Genomic DNA, 10,930 nt, shown 5'->3' with positions numbered 1-10,930 from the left:
ACTTGGGTTCCCATTCAAAGTTTATTTGGACTTCATTGGACTGACATTTCAAATTTAATAAATATTTATTGAGTTTCCATTCTATTCAAAGTCCTATGCTTGGGTATAGTCAGTCAGGTTTGAATTCACATGAGAATAAGAATCCTTGTGAAATTTTCAGGATTTCTTGGATTCTATCCAAAGCACCACAAAGCCAGCATTTCCTGCTCCACTCTCTCTTCATGCTTTGATGGCTGACCTTGGCTACAAAGGATAATTGAACTTCTCTAACCCTCTCAGGGTTCAGTTTGGGTGAAGACTTGACTTGGTTTTCATTTTTATCTATGCCATTTTACTCATTCTTGATGTAATCTAGACCCCATAACTTGTTTATTTTCCATCTTAAGTGATTTAGTGCTCATAAAATGTGCTTAACCCCATGGCCTTCAAGCCTGAAATGGACGACACAGTCATGGAATCATAGAATATCAGGGAGAGAAGGACTTTGGGTCTCATCTAGCCAAACCCTATCATTTTTATAGAAGACAAAACTGAGGTCCAAAGAGAGGTAGGTCACCAAGGGCAAAGGCTCAAACTAGCCCCCACAGTTCCAAGCATTTCCATGATAAATGAGTCTGGCAAAATTACACAACAATTTATCTAATTGACTTAAAAGGATTCACTCTACAAATTCAGGTAAACCAACAATTCGTATGTTATATGTGTCAACAATTTCGTTTGTCACCCAATTAACAGAAGATACCACTACAAATACAAATGAATATGATCGTGGAAACTAAAAGTAAAGGACATCAACATCCTTGCTCAGTCACCATAAGTCATAAGTCCTCAGCTTATTTGTTTAAATCACATAATCCCTTCAAACAAAAATTTATAGAAAAGGATACTCCTCCTAAACTAGTCTTTCTAATAATATTATTCCTTACACACACACACACACACACACACACACACACACATATCTCTGATGCAGTGACAATGAACTCCTTTCTATCCTTCAAACAAGATACTCCTGATTCCTTTCATTTTCCCTGGCTGTCTGGAATGTTCTCCCTCCTCATATCATCTCTACTTACTTAACTCCCTAACTTCCTTCATCATTCATATTTCAAGTGACTTTCCTCTCTTGATTATCTCCAATTTATCTACTCTATGATTTAGCTGTTTTCATGTTATTCAACCATGAGATCTTGAGAATAGGGATTTTCTTTTGCCTTTCTTTGTATTCCCCAGAGCTTTGTAGTATATGGCATTTTAAAATGATATTAATTGACTGGCTGACCATTCCTATCCCTCACCTAGTTCTTCATGAATCCCAGTGGCACTTGGAGGATACCTTGATGAATCCACAATTTGATTAAAGTAAGTACTCCTTCCAATGGTATTAACTGCAATCTCTCCACTTCACATCCAAGGTCACTCTTTATCTTTTTCATATAAGCTTTCACAGAGTATCCATCCACTATTCCAGATGTCTCCTTCCATATATGAGAGTGCTGGTAGATGCCAAGGAGGAAAAGAGACCATGGATTAGTTATTATTGCTTGTGAAGATTAAAAACATAGAGGAACTCACATTTTCCACTCCATTTTTCATGGTCTAGAATTTATTCATTGATGTGGAGAACTCTGTGGCAAGAAGAGTGCTTTTCTGAATGCAATTTGTAAACCAGTCTATACCTGAGTTGCCTGGGATATGGAGAAGGAAGAGAAGAAAGAAAGAAATAATTCTTTGTAAGGTTAAGTTACTTGCTCCAGGTAACATAGTCAGCATAAGTCAGGCAGGACATGAACCCCAGTCATTTTCATGATTCTGAGGCCAGGACTACAAACTTTAAACCATACTGCTCCATTTTCCTTTTATTCAAACAGCCAATGTATTCATAAGAATTATTAAGTGCCTACCACATTCTGGGGATCTAAGTGGTACAGTGGATAGAGCACCAGGCTTAGAGTCAGGAAAATCTGAGTTCAAATCCTACATCAGAGATTTACTAGCTATGGAACCTTATTGAATTTTAACTTTTCCCAGACTCAGTTTCCTCAAGTGTTATAGGGATCACATAATAGCAGCAATTTCCCAAGGTTTTGTTGTGATGATTAAATGAGATAACAATTGTAAAGTAATTTGAAAATCTTAAAGGGTTATATAAACATTAGCTATTGTGCATCTTTGTGGTTCCCTATAATTCTTTGTTGAGGATGAATTGCATCCTACTCACACTGACCATGTGCCTCTCCATTGGCCTTTAGGTGACTGACTCATAACTTTAATTTGCAAAGATTGTGGTATTAAATGACTCACAACTGTATAGTATAACTAGAAAAATATTATTTAAAGGATGAGCCTTTGCTTCAGGGACCAGCTTGGGGTCATTAAAGTACTACACAATTTTCTAAATGTAGTCCAGCCCTTTTCTTTTATTGCATCCCAGGCTTAGATCACTTTCCATACATAGTGTCTATCCAAGTTCTATAGGCTGCTAAACCAGCTCTATATTTTGTCTATACAATGGTATATTATAGGCATTCTTCATGCATGTTTCTTTCCTGTGTGGATAGTTAGGCTAACTTCAATTAAATGGTTATGATTCCCATTTAGGAGACTTACAATGTTCCATATGGCTTGAAGAAATTAGATTATCACCCACAAACTAAAGCATCTAGACAATGTCACCACCTATAGAGAATTCTATGTTAAAAGTAGCAAACATCTCCAGCAAATATATTTCTCTCCTTCTTATGTCTCTCCTGATTAAAAAAAAAAATCATCAAAGTTACCTCTGTTATTGTATCTTTCTAAGAATCTTAAATGAATTTGGCATCTTCAGGAGAGCCATCTTATAGAAAACCTTTAAGGCAGTCCTTTGTTCTCTCAAATCAAATGTTACAAACAGTACTTTCGGATCTTATATTCTCAACATCTTTCAGTCAATAGTGTGACTGCAAAAATGTGCTCTACTTATATGTCCATCAGCAAATAAGTGGCTAAGTACATAAAGACAATGCGATATTATTTTATCCTAAGAAATTATAGTGTAGTGAAACAGTTGATAGATCACTGGACTTAGAGTCAGGAAGACTTATTTTCCTAAGTTCAAATCTGGCCTTAGATTTACTTACCAGCTATGTGATCCTGGGCAAGTCACTTAACTCTGTTTGCCTCAGTTCCTCATCTATAAAATGAGTTGGAAAAGTAAATGACAAAGGGCTTCAGTAGCTTTTCAAAGAAAACTGAAAATAAGGTCATAACGAATCAGAGATTATGCAAAAGAACTAAAAAAGAAATCATGAACAATTAGAATTGACAGGAACACAGATGAATTAATGCAGAATAAATGGAAGCATGAAAACAATAACTACAGCAAGATAAATGGGGGAGACAACCATAAAAAACCTGAATGCTGCAAAATAATAATAAGCAATCTTAATTCCATGGAATGGATAGGAATAAACAACTTCCTCTCTTTGCTGATATTAGTGCCTTTGGGGGTGCACTGGTCGATTTTGCTGAATTGTTTTAATTTTTTACATTTCTTTTTTCTATTTTTCCACAGAATGGGGTTTTCAGAATAGGGAAAGGGGAAAGAATACATTTGCAAATAAAAATAATATAAAAATAAGAGGTAAGAATAAAAATATACTATATACATAAATATACTATAGAACATCACTTGCAAAATCTAGATGAGATTTTGTAAAAATCACTGTTATTTTTGCAGTGGAGATTAATATATTTATATTATCATCTTCTTTTTCATCTATTTTTGGAATCAATCCTTCAATGTTCTCAAAATTGTGTTACCTCCAACACAACATTTTTCTATAAATACTAAGTATAGTGCAACTATTTTTACTATCTTTGTTTTGTTTCTATTTTCTTCTAACTGTAGCTCTGGAACTTTTATGTTAGTGCCCAAATGTAATTGATGTGAAACAATTTATTGTAAAAGTCTTTCTTTCTTAGTTTATCATTCTCCTTCTAGTTTCATCCTTTTTTCCCATCAGTTTTTTTTTCTTAATTAGGTGTTACATCAAGCTTTTTGCAAGCTTACTCTTGCTTCCATTACCTCTTGCTGTTTTATGACATGCTGCTGCTAATAATCTTACAACATCTACCTCAATAAAATCTTATAAATAAGTTTATAATCTGAACCGATATTGTTCTTGCCTGTTCTACACCTCTGCTTAACCAAAAAAATCAAGCGCTTGTTATCTGAAGCAATTTCTAGAGTCTTTTGTTCTTGTTGTGGTGAGTGTTTCATATTCATTAAACTTGGTTAGGAAATGATGATTGTTTTTATCATTGTCCTTTCTTCTACATATTTTCATCAACAACATTTGTAAATGGGTCAAACTGAAATTTCAATTATATTCCATATCTTTTTAGTTTTATTCTTTTATTCTTATTTTTATTCTCTCTTATTTGCTATTAATTTTTATCTTTCTTTTAATAAGTCAAAAATAACTGATTCTTAAATAACGTCACACTAAAAATCATACATTTTTCTGTCAAAAAATTTTTATTGTATTATTTGATAATTTCTATATCCAGTGCCATGAAGAAAATGTTAAGGATATATAGATATAAACCTCCTTTATAGTCCACGAGTCTTTGCTCTCTTTTAATTCTTACTCCTGAATCATGTTTTTCAACCTGTTCTTTGTCATCCATCCCCATGCCCACCTACATACAGAAGTCACAGAATATTAAAGGATATGCCAATTTACTCCATAGGGTCTTATCAGGTTGTTTGTAAAATTTCTTTTCTTCTTCGTCCTCAAGAACAGATGGTGGTACTTAAACTACAATTATCTTCTTGGTGGTCTTTTTTGCAAATGCTCACCATGAGCATTGTAATATGAGATGGCCAATGTCACCCATAATGGTGTTTCTTGTTGTCTCTAAACTGACAGTAGAACCAACTCTGCCAACTCCTTGTTCACCTTCCTAAAAGGAACATCTTTCCATTTAGCTCCATATTTCTTTTTCAGCTCTGGTTTTATTCATAGCAAGAGTGTCAAGATTGATGTGATTCAGATCTTCCAGGACTCATTGGTCATTGGACAAGGATTGTATATGCAGGGCACCATTAGCTTTGTTAATGTTTATAGGGAATCTAAAAACTACATAGGTCTTGGAATACCTTGCCCCCTCTTATATCATTCTCTCATTATCATTGCAGATGTTGAGGGAATCCACAAAGGATTTGGAGCCATTTTGTAATTCATCTTTTTTTTTTCACTTTATAGATTACTTTGAGAAGAGAATTGACCTCTATGTAAACAGTATATTATTCAAGACATTTCCCCATCTATCTAGACTGGTATTTGGAAAGCAAAGTCAATTGTAAAATTATTTTTGAAAACCTTTCTAGCATAAGAGACTTTTCTAGACTTGGATTCTGTCATCATAGATTTCCAGAACCCAGAACTACCTCTTGGCCACAATGAGGCCTCAGAGTAAGACTTTTTGAGGGGAAAGTATGTCTTGTGATTATCTTGTACTTTATTTTTTTTATTCTGTACTTAAACTCCAAAAACAATCATATCCACAGAGTACAAAAAGGATCATATATTAAATTCCTTATCCTGCCACTTACTTTTTTAAAGTATGTAATAATTTTGTACATTACTTTCAAAATTGTCCTATTGGACTTTGTTTCTTTTCTATGGCCTTCTTTTAGGGGGGCATCACTATTAATTATCTTTCCTTTTAACATACTGCTTACCCCAATTAAAAAACAAATGTCTATTGATAATCATAGGGAAGGGAGAAAGAGAGAGAGGGTAAGAAAAAAATTAAATGATAACTTCATTATACATTTTAAAGGAATAGCAAATTTTATCTAATAGAGTTGCAGTTTCACATATATGTATCTTTTTTTCTTATATTATGTTATGGAAATGCTTGTTTTATTCCATAAATTAAAAATTAAATAAAATTTTTAAAAAACCAAGTGTAAGAAAAAACTCTAAACAAATAAACCTAATCGAAAAAATAAGTCTATACTGTAGCTGTGTCCAAAAATAAGTCTTTTTTGAAACCTATTCTCTTCATTATTTCCAAGTTCACTGTCTATACTATCCCATCTCACTAAGCAATACAGCATTAGAGTCACTCTTCTTTTAATTAATTAATTAATTTAATTTATAAAAATGATACAACTGAGTTAGTACATCTTTGTACTGTGTTTTTTTTCTCACAAGACAATTTCCTTACCCGTTATTTTTATTTTTGAAATTCATTTTTTGTAATTATTAAATAAAAATTTTTTTAAAAATTCATTTTTTAATCTAGGTTCAAAATAAGCTGAAATTACTTATAAGGACAAACTTTCATTTATTGCTAAATATAGGCATTTATCAAGGGTTGGATAATGACCATCAAGATGGTTTCATGAGTAATTCAAGATTTCATCTGGTGGTAATCATAAAATATATCTTTTTTTTTCTCATTTCAAATATCTACTAAAAAATAAACTTCTAAACAACAGAGAATAATAGAATTTAATTCAATTAATAATATTGATAGAATCTTGCTTAAATTCAAATATTTATATAAGATGTTCATCTTTCTTGCATGTGTTTCATACATATCTTTTGCTTTGCAACCTGGGATCTTAAGATGACACAACTAATGGCAGTTAGAGAAAGAGAAGATAAAAATCATAATGTATAAATCGTGGATGATATGAGAGATCTCATAGTTCAACCCAAATATTTCACAGAGGAAGCATCAGAGACTCACAGACTTGAAGCAACTTTGCCCAAATAACAATATTTACAAAATGGTAATCACCTCTGGGGAAGCAGTCTGAGTGACTGTCACTAAACTTTCTAACAGTCATACAGTGAGTGGGAAAAGCTCAAGGTAACTAGAGACCTAGTCTTAGATTTCTCATGAAAGAGCTCTGTCACTTAACATCACTAATTTCAATTTCCAACTTCTACAAATGAAAATGTTGAGCATCATTTCTAAACCTGAAGATTCCATAGTACCCAATGTCTTCCCTCACCATAGTATAGTAGATAGAAGGCTGGACTTGTAGTAAAGAAAGCATGGATTCAAATCCTCCATCAGAAACTTTCTACCTTTGTAACTCTGGTCAAATCATTTTACTTGCCTACACCTCAATTTCCTAATCAGTAAGATAACAAGGATGGACTGAACTAGTTCTGACTTTCTACCATGTGAATCTTGGGCAAGATTCTTTCCCTGGCTAGATCTCACTTTTTTTCCCTAAAATACAAGAGATTGGATTAGATGACTTTGAAGATCCCTTTTAAATTTCAAGGAATTTTGATTTTAAAAAAATTAGATTTTAATTAAAAAAACTTTTTCAAATTTTGAATCATTGATCCTATGGATAACACTCACAAGCAGACAGAAAGCTCCCTTGAGGGCATAAACCACATTTTATTCTTTTTCAATAGTGCTCTGCATATAGGAAGCACTTAAAAGATGTTTATTTAATTCAATTGATTGTGTGTATGTTTGTGTATATATGTGTGTATATATATATATGTAGAAATGTGTATATTTATATGTAGTGCTATTTATATAATTTCCATAAGCATGTAAACTATATATATATATATATATATATATATATATATAATATATATATATATATATATATACACATATATATATATACACACACACACATACATACATACACACATATATATGTGTGTGTATATATACATATATATACACATATATATAATATTTTAATATTTATATGTATAGCATATGTACACTTATGTCTATGTAAATATTGTGTGTATTTATATAGTATAAGCATTATGCTATATATAAATTGTACATCTTGATATGTGTGTATATTTGTACACATGTGTACATGTATGTATATATTGCATTTATTTATATAAACATTTATACTATATATACATAGTGTATTTATACTTATATGTGTGCATATGTGTGCATATTTATATATGAGTACTGTATGTATGTGTTTCATGTATTTGTAGATAAGTATGTGTACTATATATAATATTTTAATACTTACATGTGCATATTTATGTATATGTATGTATATTGCATGCATTTATATAGAATAGCTAAACATGTATATTATATATAAATAGTATATTTTAATACTTTTATATGCATATATGTATGTATATTGCATGCATTTGTATAATGCATATATAAGCATTATTCTATATAAAGATATTGTATTAAATACTTATACATATGTTTATGTATGTATATATATATACATACACACACATACATGTATTGTGTGTATATGCCATGTGTTTATATAGTATTTAATATGCATATATATGCATTATGTAGATATATTTTAATAGTTATATATACTATGTATATACACATATGTGTGTACATACATTTGCATATATAAGCATTAATCTAAATTCAGATATTATATTTAATATTTATTCATATGTTTATGTCTACATACATATATGTATATGTGAATATATTGCATTATTTATATAATGCATACATATATAAGTATGTATATGCAATGTATAAACATCATATCTTAATACTTATATGTGTACTGTGTGTGTATACATACATACATGTGTGTATATTGCATACATTTGTATAGTGTATGTGTATGCATTTATTCTATAAACAGGGATATTATATTTTAATACTTATACATATGTTTATCTATATATATACATATATGTGTGTATATTGCCTGTTTTATATAATGTATATATGTTTGAATGTAAATGCAATATGTAAATGTTATATTTTAATACTTATATGTATACTGTGTATGTATATATACATATATGTGTGTATATATTGCATGCATTTTATAGTGTATGTATAAGTATTTATTCTACATATAGATATTATATGTTAATACTTATACATATGCTTATGTATGTATATACATATAAGTATATGTTATATATTGCGTATTTTATATAGTGTGTATATATGATATATAAATCTAGTTTAATATAGGTACTATGTATATGTATTTACATATGTATGTATATTGCATGCATTTGTATGGTGTATATATATATGCCTTTATTCTACATACAGATATTGTATTTAATACTTATATATATGTTTAAGTATGTATATACATATGTGTATATGTGTTATATTGCATGTTTCATATATTATGTGCATATAAGCATGTATATACAACATATAAGTATTATGTTTTAATACTTATATATGTATATATTTAACTGTGAATAATGCTTCTTCTGAAGATATTCTTCTAAGACACAGCATCTGGAAGGAAAACAGACTGCCTGATTAAGCTAGATGGTGGAATTCCCTCCTCCACCCCCATCCCAAGTAGGTGGCCTGACAGCTTGTAAAATGCTCCTATGCTAACAGTTAACAGTCACAGTAACTGACCTCAATTACTGAAGGCTTTCATTTTTCCAAATGGGCACTGCCCTCACAATTAGTTCTCACCCAGGTGCTAAAGAGCTGGGAGTGAAGAAGGGGCCTTCAGTCCATTTAAATCCCTAGGCCGTTTGAGGAAAGCCCTCCCCAGCCAACACCTCTGAATCAGCTTCCCTTCACTCCCCATGCCAACTTGAGATGAGGGCTCTGCTTTTTTTCATGGGGCACATGAAATTAAGCTTGGGCCCAGGGACAGATACAGAATGCTGGAGAGTCTCCACAGACCTTGGCCAGGATGAGCCTCACAGGTAGGCAAAGTTGGCAGACACTTACTGGTAAAGAGTGAGTACTACACTTTGGGGTGAAATCACTCCCATTTTACAGATGAGGAAGGCAAGATATGGGTAGAGACCACCTGCAAATGAGCCCTTTGCTGAGCACCCCACCTTAGATTTACTTGATATGAATTTTGCATGTTCCCTATTTTGTGCTCCCCGATAGAAGTGAAGCTTATCGAGGTTAGGAACTATTTGATTTTTGGTTTTTGGGGTGTGTGTGTGTGTATGTGTGTGTAGCTCTCAGGGCCAAGCACATTGCTTGGCACAAAGTAAGTGCTAATAAATGCTTGTTGACTGATTGACTTACTCAAGCTCATATGGTGAACTGCAGAACTGAGCTCCTAAATCCCAGTCTGGGACTTTTTCCCACTAAATTTTGCTTCCTAAAATTTTCAGCACTTAGAGCTGAAAAAAAGACTTTAGAGAATACCTAGTCTGGCTTTTTCATTTTGTGGAGGAAGAAACTGAGGCTTAGAAATGTTAAGGTTATTCAGTTAGAAAAGAACAGAGCTAGACATCAATCTGTCAATCCCTGTTAACTAATTGCCTATTGTGTGCCAATCACTTTCCAAAGATTTTCATTTGATCCTCAACTTTATCAGATGGGTAATATTATCTCTATTTTGCTAAGGAACCTGAAGCAAATGACTTGCCCAAAGTCACATGGCTATTAAATTTTCTGAGGCTGAGTTTTAACTCAAGGATCAATGGAAGGGGAAAAGGAGCCTCGATTCCTAGATAGATTTCACCCCCCTTTGACAATTAATGTGTACTTGCATGTTGCTCTGGCCAGCAAATTGGTCACCATGTGGTGTTCTGGTAATGAGCATCTCTGAGCTTAGTTTACTAGTCACTGAAGCGGGCATATGGTCAGGATCAATACTCTATCCACTGCTCCAATTAGCTGCACTGGAAATAAAAGATCAAAAATGAGGCAATCTCTGCTGTAGAGAAGCTTACATTCCACTGTTCAGACAGGAATATAAGTAAATATAAAGAAAAATAAAGAAAACAGGAAAAAATTCTTAAAAGTCATTCTTAACCTTGCAGGGAGCTTGAGGTGCCAAAACATGAAGATGAGGAGGGCTAACATGCTAGGAGTGAGGGATAGCATAGAGAGATAGAATGTCCTGGGTAAGCAACAGTCAAGTATAGAGGACATCAGGAGAAGTGATACCTTACCAGCCTGGACAGATAAGTTGGAATCA

This window comes from Antechinus flavipes, chromosome 2 (assembly GCF_016432865.1).
Source record: "Antechinus flavipes isolate AdamAnt ecotype Samford, QLD, Australia chromosome 2, AdamAnt_v2, whole genome shotgun sequence".
In the NCBI taxonomy this organism is placed as follows: domain Eukaryota; kingdom Metazoa; phylum Chordata; class Mammalia; order Dasyuromorphia; family Dasyuridae; genus Antechinus; species Antechinus flavipes.
Note: the sequence above shows the minus strand (reverse complement) of the source record.